This window comes from Rattus norvegicus, chromosome 5, assembly GCF_021556685.1.
Source record: "Rattus norvegicus strain SHRSP/BbbUtx chromosome 5, alternate assembly SHRSP_T2T, whole genome shotgun sequence".
Lineage (NCBI taxonomy): Eukaryota > Metazoa > Chordata > Mammalia > Rodentia > Muridae > Rattus > Rattus norvegicus.
In genome coordinates, this window is record NC_141538.1 from 72814153 (window position 1) to 72827698 (window position 13546).

The 13546-nt window shown below is 41.9% G+C and overlaps 1 long non-coding RNA gene across 1 annotated transcript; it reads left to right on the forward strand.

Annotated features, from left to right (window-relative positions):
* The first annotated feature begins 1308 nt into the window (after positions 1 to 1308).
* On the forward strand, positions 1309 to 4698 carry LOC134478970 (uncharacterized). Its single transcript, XR_015620869.1, has 2 exons — positions 1309 to 1418; positions 4493 to 4698. It is a non-coding gene; the product is annotated as an uncharacterized LOC134478970 (long non-coding RNA).
* The last annotated feature ends 8848 nt before the right edge of the window (positions 4699 to 13546 follow it).

The following is a 13546-nucleotide window of genomic DNA, read 5'->3' on the forward strand; positions in this document are numbered from 1 at the left end:
TTGCTTTAGGAATGTAATCTAACGGTTTTTAGCAAGGCAGAGGGAATGTGTGAGGAGGGCAAGGTCCACCAGAGTCATGTCTGCCATGTTCGGCTGGCTAGAGTCCCTTCATACTGCTTCTGTCTACACAGTTGCACAAGTCTAACCTTTGGACAAAATCAAGCAGGACAAAATGCCACCAAGGACATTGATCTGTTTGCCAGCATCATAAGTCAACTATCTGGCAACTGGTACCTACTTGCTTTTTGAGGTGTACAAACATATTTTCACAAAAGCCAGAGTAAATGAAAAATAACATGGTCAGAAAAGTCTCACACAAAGAAGTGAAAAGTATAAACGTATAACCTATTTTAATAGTATTTAGTGTAGAATGTCTTAAGCACATCTTAAATTTTAATACCTATATAAAGTAGCATGCCTGTTTTTCAATAACTTACCTTTATATTTTGATGACATTTGTTCAGTGTAGTTTGTTTTTAGAGCTATATGTATTTGCTAAAGCATAAAATCCTTGAGAGTTTAAAGGCTAACAGGATTTCCAAGTTTATGACACTAAAACAGTTTTAATCCCTGATGACCAGTAAATAATGTAGTTTAGTATACATTAGTAAAGTGGCCAAGAGGCTATTTTCAGGGAAATTATTTAAGATACTGCGATTATTTAGCTATTTAATGTTTGTGACAAGTAGCCCCAATAAGCAGTGTACTTAAAAATGGTTTCTAAATCTTACGTCTTCCAAGTGAATATAGTTGGAAAATCATGAAACCTAGAATATGCTTAACAGAGAAAATAAACTCACACTAGAAAAATATAAATTGTAACTGAAGTTTTTGGAGGGCCAAAAATCAGAGAACGTCAGGTCAGCTTTCACATCACACAAAATTAATTTCGGTCTCCACGTGTCAAGCCCTCAGACCCACTTTTCTGGGCTCCAGGAAAATTAACCCATCTTTGTTCTCGGTGCCTCCCAGACCCTGTTGGGGATGGGGTTTGGGGTTGCAATAGGGATGCAGAGTACTCTGTGATAAAGGCAAAGGCTCGCTGATGGTTGCTACAAGTTCACCCCACCCGGAGAAGCATCCACGCCTCGCCCTACATTTTGTAGTGTTAGCGCCATACAGGAGATGAGGTGAAGGCCCAGGATGGGGAACAGAATCAGGTTCAGTGTCCAGATCTTCACAACCTTCACATCACCGACCACACCCCGGCTGTGCCTCAGGCGCCTGCGAGGAGGGGCGGAGCCGCGCCGCCAATTCCCGCCCAGTCTAGCACGGACCCAACTAAAGCTGAGGAGCACACAAGGAAGCGGAAAGAGCGCGTGTCCCGCTGCTCCGCTGCGGTCTATCTGGGCAGCACCATGCTCGCGCTCCGAAGCGGCCTGAGGACGGCGCTGGCCCCGCGGGCTCTGACGCCTCAGGTAGGGACCGCGGGGGCGTGCGCGAGTCGTGCACAGGGAGGTGGACAGTGCGGCCTGTGGCGAGAGCGAGCTTAGCCTGAGGAGGTGGGCGCAGCCTGGGGTGGAGGGGAGCGAGCTTAGCCTAGGGAGGTGGGCGGGGCCTGTGCTGTGCCTGGGAGGCACAGGGAGGTGGGTGGGGCCGGGGGCGCGAGTATACACCCTCTCACTTGCTGGCAGACCCCTGATCGGTCTAGCCAATACCAGGTTCAATCAAGACCCAATATTATGTGAGTGCAAGGCACCCAAGGCTTGAGGAGATCACCACCGGAGACAGTGGACAGAGGCTTTTCTCTAGCATGGGGCGTCCCGGAAGCCCTGACCATTGCGTTCTTGCAGCTCTCACTATCGCGACTGCCACTCATTGAGGTTTTACAGCTCCTGCCTGGTTCAGATGTCGGCGTTTTGTGATGTTCAGGATCGCTCTGGGAGCATCCTGCCCTGCAACTCAGGGTCCTGGGATCTTAAGCCAAGCACGGCCCTGGTGCCTCCTGAAACTGGTTGTGCCTGCTTGTGTAAAAGGGAAGAAACCAACCAGCCTCATCCTTGGACCCTGGGCCATTTGTGACTTGAACCCAGAAGTTCTTGACCTCCTTTGTTTAGGAAGAGCTTTAAGCTGGTCTAGAGACAGACTTTGTGGTGAACAAAGAAGAGTGTACTGTCCATATGGCCTCTGTCCTGGCCGGCGGTCCAATATGGTTGACAAAAAGCTCTAATTCGGAGATAAGTGAACAAGCAGATTTTATGCTGGCACAGTTTGGCCCAGCCCTGCAACAGAGAAGTATCTCACCCTGAACACACACCTTTACCATACTGATTACTTTAATGTATACTTTCTGGGTGAAAGATCATAGTAAAAGTATCTTTGATCAGTAACTTACTTCTATTCTACCAATATAAATTCCTCGAATCATTCCAAAAGATTGTTATAAGTCTCCTATGTATCATTTTTTTTTTTTACGATCTGGTATATTTTTACAAGTTTAGGTTTATTTTTCTGTATTTGTGCACCATATACATGCCTGGTGCTTGAGGAGGTCAGAAGACAGTGGCTTCTCTGGGACTATAGTTACAAATCATTGAGCCCCACCATATGGGTGCAGGACGTGGAACCTGTGTTCTCTGCAAGAGCAACAAATGCTGGCAACCATGAACCAACCCTCCAGCTTGTATTACGTATTTTAAACTACAAGTATAAGGCAGTTATTTAGAGTGTGATTACAAACAAAAAAAAGGCATTGCTACCACACTCAGAAGCACCTGCAGTGTTTTTTATAACGAGCTTAGTTGTTTGGAAAAATAGAAACGTAACCCATAATAATCGTGAATGAAGTGAGATACTTGGGTGGTTATGTTAACCCTGTACACAGGATAAACTCATGTATAATTATGTCTTATAAACAAAAGTAGAGTTAAAGCCTGTTGCTTTCATTAGTCCTAAAGATGATCAAGGTAAGCACTAATTTCGTCAAAGCTCTATTTACCAAAGTGGTTCTGAATACTTTTCTTATTTAATCACTTTCAGAAAGTAGATACATGAAAATTCAACCCACTTAGGATGGTGCTATAAACTAGAATGCTGTGTGTGTGTGTGTGTGTGTGTGTGTGTGTGTGTGTGTGTGTGTGTGTGTGTAACCAGACCCAGATAATTAATGGCAAGGTGCTTTCTTGCAGTTATTAAAGCACAACATGAAGGTTTTCATACAAAGGATAGGGCTATTAAAGGATTTGTCCATCAACCTGATATAACCAGGTGCATTATACTGCATCTTTTGAAACTGAGGAGGTCCCTGCAGGTGTCCAGGCACAGCTGTGTGCATGCAAAGAGATGAGCATGAAAACTGGGTTCAGATTGACATCGTCAAACTGGTTCAGACTTTGGGGAGTCTAATTCTGGGCAGTTCGTCCTAAGCATATTTACACAGTACAGTTTGGGGAAACATTTCCAGAAACAAACACTCCCATTGTAGGTTTTCAGACAACAACCACCCATTCCAAGTGTAATGTAAACTTAAGTGATGACTACTTAGAAACTCCTTTGCAAAGTACATGTGACACGAGGGTAGGTTTTACAGTTTAAGGGCGTAGAATCTAGTGTGGTCTCTGACCAATAGCGTAGAGGTCAGCAGGTGGTAAGTACCTGGGACATCTCCCCTAAGGATGGGTTTAACTGGAGCTAAAGGTCACAGTCTAGGAGGGGAGTCTGGACTAATCATTCTGCGGATTTGGGTGAGATCTGCTTCTGCAGCAAAAGGTGGTGAGGTCTGCCACCACTGATAGGGAAAAGGTCACCAGATCCCCAACAACATCCACTCCTAATCCTGTGGGCTGGAAAACAGATAATCCCTCCACTGAGGAGAGGCCCCTGTGTGTTTAACATTCCCGATTCCCTAATGTCGGTGGATACAAGGCCTGTGAGCCCCAACATGAAACTGTTTCCGAACACTTCTGCCTCCTTGAATTCTCCCTTTTCAGCATTTATGCAGCCATCCACTATATTGCAGAGCAATTTTAATGGTTCATAGCATCTTTTTTTTTTGACCAGTAATTTACCTCACTGAGTACTTTAAAAAAAGTTTAGATCTAAATATTACTCATTTCTTTTAGGAACCCAAAAAGTCTTCTGCCAATAAAGATTTACATTATGTCTGTCAAAAAGACAGAATGTTCAGTCTTTTTGAAGTGAGTCGTACTGTTGACTACAGGTTTTGACTACATAAGAGAGAAGTCTAAAGTTACAAGGCTCTCTGGGAAACATGATTACAACCTTGGCGATTACATATCAGCAACTCTTCATGAAAATGTGCTTAAAGATGTCCTCCAGCTAAGAAAAGTAACTCTGCTTAGCACACTTAAGAGCAGTTACCTTTATTGGTAATCTCTACATAAACATGTATGTCTATAAAGAATTGACAGGAAAAATAGAAATAAGAACTATGAGTCTGCTTTGTGTCCTTTCTTTCCAGGCTCAAATATATGATTGTAACAGCAATGATAAATCTTTTCCAAAATATTTCAATGTGCCCTGTCTTTCTCAGGTATGTTCACCTTTTGCTACAGGCCCCAGGCAAAGCGATGGGACATTGTATGAATTCCGCACCTACTCTCTGAAGCCCTCAAAGACAAATGCGTTCCTGCAGAATTTTCAGAAATACGTTCACCTTCGGACAGCTCACTCTGAGATGATTGGATACTGGACCGTAGAATTTGGAGGCAAAATAAACAGAGTGTTCCATATTTGGAAGTATGGTATGAGTCACACAGCTTCTGCTTCGTGCAAACAATGCTCAATGTTAAGCAGTCTGTGAGGGTTGGCTCTTCTTTTTTTTTTTTTTTTTTATTAACTTGAGTATTTCTTATATACATTTCGAGTGTTATTCCCTTTCCCGGTATCCGGGCAAACATCCCCTTCCCCCCTCCCCTTCCTTATGGGTGTTCCCCTCCCAACCCTCCCCCCATTGCCGCCCTCTCCCCACCAGTCTAGTTCACTAGGGGTTCAGTCTTAGCAGGACCCAGGGCTTCCCCTTCCACTGGTGCTCTTACTAGGATATTCATTGCTACCTATGGGGTCAGAGTCCAGGGTCAGTCCATGTATAGTCTTTAGGTAGTGGCTTAGTCCCTGGAAGCTCTGGTTGCTTGGCATTGTTGTACATATGGGGTCTCGAGCCCCTTCAAGCTCTTCCAGTTCTTTCTCTGATTCCTTCAACGGGGGTCCTATTCTCAGTTCAGTGGTTTGCTGCTGGCATTCACCTCTGTATTTGCTGTATTCTGGCTGTGTCTCTCAGGAGCGATCTACATCCGGCTCCTGTCGGTCTGCACTTCTTTGCTTCATCCATCTTGTCTAATTGGGTGGCTGTATATGTATGGGCCACATGTGGGGCAGGCTCTGAATTGGTGTTCCTTCAGTCTCTGTTTTAATCTTTGCCTCTCTCTTCCCTGCCAAGGGTATTCTTGTTCCCCTTTTAGAGAAGGAGTGAAGCATTCACATTTTGATCATCCATCTTGAGTTTCATTTGTTCTAGGCATCTAGGGTAATTCAAGCATTTGGGCTAATAGCCACTTATCAGTGAGTGCATACCATGTATGTCTTTCTGTGATTGGGTTAGCTCACTCAGGATGATATTTTCCAGTTCCAACCATTTGCCTACGAATTTCATAAAGTCGTTGTTTTTGATAGCTGAGTAATATTCCATTGTGTAGATGTACCACATTTTCTGTATCCATTCCTGTGTTGAAGGGCATCTGGGTTCTTTCCAGCTTCTGGCTATTATAAATAAGGCTGCAATGAACATAGTGGAGCACGTGTCTTTTTTATATGTTGGGGCATCTTTTGGGTATATGCAGGGTTGGCTCTTCTGTTCGTGTTACTGTACATACGCTTTGGCTACAGGAAACATTTTGAAAGCAATATAGCCTCTGAGATTTCTATGTATGGGATGTATTACCTCACGAATCTCTCATATGATGAACTAACTTTAATTCTCAGTTTTAGAATGGTTTGTTGGGAAAATATATCTTTTATAAAATTAAAATCTGTGCTTGCAAAAGTCCAAATTTGTGGAAAATATAAAATGAAAGTATCCTATTAACAGGAAGAGCTAGAGTTGGGTATTGACATTTTAGTTATTATTTTAATAATTCTCATATTTAGAGCCTTTGAGGGGGCCATCAACTTTTAAGTTTCTCAACCCTAAGACTTAATAATTCTGGGGTTGGGGATTTAGCTCAGTGGTAGAGCGCTTGCCTAGGAAGCGCAAGGCCCTCGGTTCGGTCCCCAGCTCCGAAAAAAAAAGAACCAAAAAAAAAAAAAAAAGACTTAATAATTCTGTTATATTTAGCAATCACTTTTAGGTTCTTCATAGTTTCAAAGAATTCACTATCTTGTTCTATAATGGAGACAAAAGCAGAGGAATTGAGGGTGTTCTCGTGCCACAGAACAAATGTCAAGGCTCTGTGAACCTCTTACTCCTGTGTCTGGTCTTCTCAGCCTGCGTCAGGGCCTGCGGGTACCTAAGGAACTCTTTTTTTTTTTTTTTTTTTGGTTCTTTTTTTCGGAGCTGGGGACCGAACCCAGGGCCTTGCGCTTCCTAGGTAAGCGCTCTACCACTGAGCTAAATCCCCAGCCCCCCCAAGGAACTCTTTAATCATTTTGTTTTGGGTTTTTCCATCAGTGTCCAAATTAATGTTCAAAAAAATGCTTTACTCTGCAAGTTCTTCATACTGTACCTAGCACAGCACAGTCTGGGACTTTTCCATGCTATCATAGACCAAGTCTCATTAAAATTAATATAGGCGTCAGATGCTGTACCAGTTAAAACATGACTCATCAGGAGACTAACAAAGTTTTGGTCATGGTGATTCTTCATAGTGATAGTAACCCTAACTAGGACAGCTTCGTAAATGTTGGAGTTACGGGCCTGTCATCATATAAGACTCGCATTTGGTTGTCTTATTCCATAATAGCCTTTAGGCTACAGCATCATTTTATAGATAAAAATGTTCTTTAAAAAAAAAATATCCTGAGTGAGGTAACCCAATCACAGAAAAACACACATGGTATGCACTCATTGATAAGTGGCTATTAGCCCAAATACTTGAATTACCCTAGATGCACAGAACACATGAAACTCAAGAAGGATGACCAGAATGCAAATGCTTCACTCCTTCTTTAAAAGGGGAACAAGAATACCCTTGGCAGGGAATAGGGAGGGAAAGTTTAGAACAGAGGCAGACGGAACATCCATTCAGAGCCTGCCCCACATGTGGCCCATACATATACAGCCACCCAATTAGACATGATGGATGAAGCAAAGAAGTGCAGGCTGACAGGAACCAGATGTAGATCTCTCCTGAGAGACACAGCCAGAATACAGCAAATACATAGGTGAATGCCAGCAGCAAATCACTGAACTGAGAATGGGACTCCCGTTGAAGGAATCAGAGAAAGAACTGGAAGAGCTTGAAGGGGCTCGAGACCCCTTATGAACAACAATGCCAACCAACCAGAGCTTCCAGGGACTAAGCCACTACCTAAAGACTGTACATGGACTGACCCTGGACTCTAACCTCATAGGTAGCAATGAATATCCTAGTAAGAGCACCAGTGGAAGGGGAAGCCCTTGGTCCTGCCAAGACTGAATCCCCAGTGAACGTGATTGTTGGGGGGAGGGTGGTAATGGGGGGAGGATGGGGAGGGGAACACCCATAGAGAAGGGGAGGAGAAGGGGTTGGGGGATGTTGGCCTGGAAACCAGGAAGGGGAATAACAATCGAAATGTAAATAAAAAATACTCAAGTTAATAAAGATGAAAAAAAATCCCCTAAGGAGTGATCTCTCCTCAATCTAATCCCAACCAGCATCTGACACACAAAGATATTCACTGAACTACATGCCCGATGCTACATATGTGAAAGTCCATGGTTAACCAGAGGGCATACCTGCTTTCATGTAGCCAATATTCCTGAAGAATTAATTATATAACACAGTTAAAGAGCATATCCTTGGCTAAAAAGAGCAAAATAGGAGGGCAGTGAATGGGGTGTCAGGGTCTAGATAGGTAGAGATAATCTCTCTGAGATGATTATCCAAAGCCTAAACAGTGAGAAAGGTCAAGCCAGAGAGAAAGGTCTTAGAGAGAAAGAACACTGCGGGGAAAGGTGCCAGAAGGTGTGCAAACTAAAGGTCTCAGAAGAAATGAGTTTAAATGCCTAACAGGAAGGCAGTAGGCAGGAATGTAGTGAGCTAAGAGAAAGACAGATGTGCAGAAAGAGAAGTAGGAGCCAGCGACATAGAACTGGTAAGCAGTTTGAATTTTCTGTTCAACATGCTGAAAATTTCAAAAAACATGCATTATCTTATTTTTTAAGGATTTACTATTTTAGTGGTGGGGGCCACTTATGTCCATGCACATGACTGCAAATATCAGTAGAGGCCGGAAGAGGGTGCTGGAGCCCTGGGATATGGAGGTGATGGTGAGTTACCTGCTATGGTGCTGAGACCTGAACTCAGGTCCTCTGTAAGAACGGCATGTACTCTTAACCACAGAGCTATTTCTCTAGCCCTTAAATCTTAATTTTCTAAAGAAACAAGCATCTATAGTGATTTTTTTCTGAGGATATTAGATCCTCTAATGCTTGATACTTCAGATTCTCATTAGGTTAACGTATTAGCTTTTCCAAATGAAGTGACTCAAAAGGCAAACAATGAGGATGTGTGCAGTGGTAGAGACACTAATCCTGGAACTTCAGAGAATAAAAAGTAACCCCATGCCAACATGACTCAATGGTGGGTCGTGACAGGGTTTGCCTTGCAGACTAAGAATGATCAAGCCAGGCCTAAGCCCAGCTTAGCATAGTAGAAAGCTGAGATAACAAAGCCTGGGCCAGGAGCTAGAAGATCTGAATCCTAGTTCTAACTCTACTACACGAGCATCCATGTGACATCCCTTACCCCTTTAATCTTGGATCTTGTATGTGAAATCTAAGGATGAGAATGTATTCAGATCCCACACTCATGGACCCACCTTCACAGAAATGACTGCAAGCAGAGGCAGCAGTAACCATTGTCTCCCATGATCAAGTCAGAAAACATAATTACCTAAATCCTGTCTGAAACTCCTCAAACCTTCTACTTACCTCCTTGCTTTTTTTTTAATTTGATTTTTTAAATTTACATTTCAAATGTTATTCCTGGACATAAGCCTCCTATGTCATCCCCCTCCCCTTCTTCTATAAGAGTATTCACAGGAATCTTATAGACTAAATGGTCTAATGAAATAGTGATATTAGTTTGTAAATATATTCCATGATAATTCAAGAATAAAAATCTGAACAACGCATTTCTTGGAATGTTCAGCATTAAATGACACATGGCTGTAATTCTACAGGGAAATAAGGTAGTGACAATGATCTCTTTTTACTGCCACTATCACTTTGAGTAACAGTTTCGTTTTTACCAACCAACAATCAAGACAAAATAACTTGCAACTTATAAGGTCACATAAGTACTAAGTACCAGAACTCAAATCTAAGAATGCATGCTCTAAAAACACATTTCTTCTCATGACTCCTACACTCTACAGGGAAGACTCTCTGTAAACTGTCTTTCTGAAATTGATAGGGAAAATAATATTCTTCCTTCTACTCAAGTGAGTTAGCAAACAGAAATTAACTTGTGGGCAATAAAATAATAAATCTAGTCTGTTGGCCAATTGTTTTCTAATCTTCCTAACTATCTTAGCTTACCTGTTTTAGTTAAGCTTCAACTTAGGAAAAACATCAGCTTTCCAATAAGTTCCTATGTCGAGTGCATCTGGATAACATCTTTCATATTGTGAAAGTTTAAAGAGAAAGCACAATTCATTTAACAGTCCCCAATATAAACATGTGTTTATTTTTATTCTTGTAATAACCCTGTATGATAGAGAACATAAAACAGTACATCGTGCACACACACACACACACACACACACACACACACACACACACACATTTCTGTGTGAGTTTCTGGCCCTTCACTCAACATAATCCTCTACCCTTCTGAGCCACTGTACATGTGTGGATTATACAAGAGGCCAACACTGAAGGTCCTTATCTTATTTCTGTTGTCACTGTGTTTCTCCTTCTAGCATCTTCAGTAAGTCTTCAAATCAATAAGAAAAACTATAACTGAAAACTGAAAAACAATGTAATAAACCAGGACCTTAAAAATGACACAGCTGAAAAGACAGTCAGTTCGCAAGAAGTCAGAGAAGTAGAGCTTAAATTGAGACACTTCGATTTAATAAATTGAGAGAAATGGCAAAAATGTATAATAGAAAAATTGATAGGAACATAAGGAAAAGAAAATTCAATCACTTCCTATAAGATGAGTGGATAATGGAGAAAAATATGCAATGAAGTTGACTCCTTAATTTCATTTTTGGGTGTATAAAAAGGTATTTGAATCAAGTTATTCTGTGAGCATTATTTATTGATCACATATATATGAATATGTATATATAAGGAAGTGGTTCATAGAAAAAGAATAGTTTTTGAAAAACTCACTGGAAGAGTGAACAGAAATGAGTGGACCAGAGCTAACTTGTAAAGGGCCAGCCTCAGCAATGGCCAAGTCCCACATAGGAGAATAGAAGTCAGCAAAGGAGGACTAAGTCAGACACGGTGGTTGGGCGGAATTTTGCAGCCTGACTGACCGGCAATTCAAGTGTTTATTTAAGCAGAACTCAGTAGGCATGGATAGATTCATGCTGTTCCAAATCTTAGATCATATCTTTTTGTCTCTGGGCATGTTTCATAACTTCCTCTTCATCATAAGTTTGGTGAACATTGAGAAACAGTGACAGAACAGAGTTATCTTTTACAATGACTCCCTCTTGTCAACCCTATAACCCAAGTATTTAAGAAACTTGTGGTTTCAAGGGCACTAGACAGGAGGAAACTCTCCAAGCATGACTAGGTAAATTGCCATGTCCCGAACAGCATATTAATAACTCTTAATGGTCAGAGTGCCAACTGTCATTAGGCCCAGGAAAAATCTTCAGTCCAAAGTTACTGCTGCTATTCAGTTTCTACCAAAATACAATGTTTATATTTTATACCTTCATAGAATTTATTTATATGTCTAATTTAGGTATTCTTTTGTTCCTTGGTCATATACCACCACATTGTCTCTGCATGAGTTAACTTTTCTGAGAAAGGGAGGTCTTAATACTTTATTCTTAGATCATTTTTCCACACCATTTTCTGTCCATCAGTGTAAGCCACTGTGTAGGGTAGAGGAACTCCAGCTAATCTAACTTTGTTGCTGTGTCTTTTCCTCAAGGGGAATACCCTATGTGGTCCCTGATCTTATATGTTCTATAATTCCCTGGGAATATAGTAGGAAGAGGCTTTTAATCTGATCTGCTGCCAACACCCCTAGCCCACCAAATCTTATTTACCTTTTTAATTATCTTGTTCCTGAGTAAGTACATGGCCAGATGTTCCAAGCGCATCTGTGAGGAGATCTCTGGTATCTATATTTGACTCACATCCTCCAGGGTACAAGGAAGACCGTCAAGTAGGGCCAGATAAGGATATCTCACTAAAAGCAGGAAGGGTTAGTATGTTCATGAATTTTCTGGGAAAGATTAGAAGCAGTATTCCTGGAAGAGGGTATAAATGATTCATAAGTATTTCCCACCAATCTTGGATCTGAAAGTTGTACAAATATCAAAAGCCCCCAAAGCATACATGAAGATCAAGACCAAGGCTTTGCTGGATCTTTGTCCAGCAGCTGTGCTGGCCTTGTGACTTTCACTGTTCGCATTAGATATGGCTGTGTCACTAACTTGCTTAATACCTTTGGAGAATACTTTTGAATGTCTTGGTGGCTTGACATGTGACAAAACCAGTCTGGACTATGAATATGCAAGAGCTACCCTAGAGCACTTGCAGAAGCACCGTAGAGCCCCCCAAACAACACTGTGGAGCTACACTGAAACTATAACTAGGAATGTTTTCCAACACCAATTTTAATCTTAAAGGTTCTGATTTCCCGTAAACTGTCTTTACCTTCATAAAAGGCACAATGAAGCTTGAGCTTGGAATGTGTGGAGAAACCCTAGGCAGCATCCTGAAGCTTCTAAGAAGTGGAAAAGAGGCAATAAGCTCCTTACATACATGCTCCACCCTTCAATACAACACTGAAAATAAACTATAAGAAATTCATTCTAAAGAGACTATAAAAGCAGCCAGTGAAAGCCACATAAACCAAAAATGAAAAGACAAGCTATTACATTTAACAGTGATAAGAGAAAAGTTACAAAAGGTCCAGAAATTTTCTTCAAAAGTCCACATGTAGGAAACAGAGTGAAAGAATAAACATGAGCCTTTAAGAAATTACTGCACTCGACTGGTACAACCATTCTGGAAATCAGTCTGGAGGTTCCTCAGAAAATTGGACATTGAACTGCCTGAGGATCCAGCTATACCTCTCTTGGGCATATACCCAAAAGATGGCCCAACATATAAAAAAGACACGTGCTCCACTATGTTCATCGCAGCCTTATTTATAATAGCCAGAAGCTGGAAAGAACCCAGATGCCCTTCAACACAGGAATGGATACAGAAAATGTGGTACATCTACACAATGGAATATTACTCAGCTATCAAAAACAACGACTTTATGAAATTCGTAGGCAAATGGTTGGAACTGGAAAATATCATCCTGAGTGAGCTAACCCAATCACAGAAAGACATACATGGTATGCACTCACTGATAAGTGGCTATTAGCCCAAATGCTTGAATTACCCTAGATGCCTAGAACAAATGAAACTCAAGATGGATGATCAAAATGTGAATGCTTCACTCCTTCTCTAAAAGGGGAACAAGAATACCCTTGGCAGGGAAGAGAGAGGCAAAGATTAAAACAGAGACTGAAGGAACACCCATTCAGAGCCTGCCCCACATGTGGCCCATACATATACAGCCACCCAATTAGACAAGATGGATGAAGCAAAGAAGTGCAGACCTACAGGAGCCAGATGTAGATCGCTCCTGAGAGACACAGCCAGAATACAGCAAATACAGAGGCAAATGCCAGCAGCAAACCACTGAACTGAGAATAGGACCCCCGTTGAAGGAATCAGAGAAAGAACTGGAAGAGTTTGAAGGGGCTCGAGACCCCATATGAACAACAATACCAAGCAACCAGAGCTTCCAGGGACTAAGCCACTACCTAAAGACTATACATGGACTGACCCTGGACTCTGACCTCATAGGTAGCAATGAATAGCCTAGTAAGAGCACCAGTGGAAGGGGAAGCCCTGGGTCCTGCTAAGACTGAACCCCCAGTGAACTAGACTGTTTGGGGGACTGCGGCAATGGGGGTAGGGTTGGGAGGGGAACACCCATAAGGAAGGGGAGGGGGAGGGGGATGTTTGCCTGGAAACCAAAGAATTATTATTAAGTATTAAATAAATAAAAAAAAAACTGAAGGGGTTGGGGATTTAGCTCAGTGGTAGAGCGCTTGCCTAGCAAGTGCAAGACCCTGGGTTCGGTCCTCAGCTCCAAAAAAAAAAAAAAAACTGAAAAAAAAAAAGAAATTACTG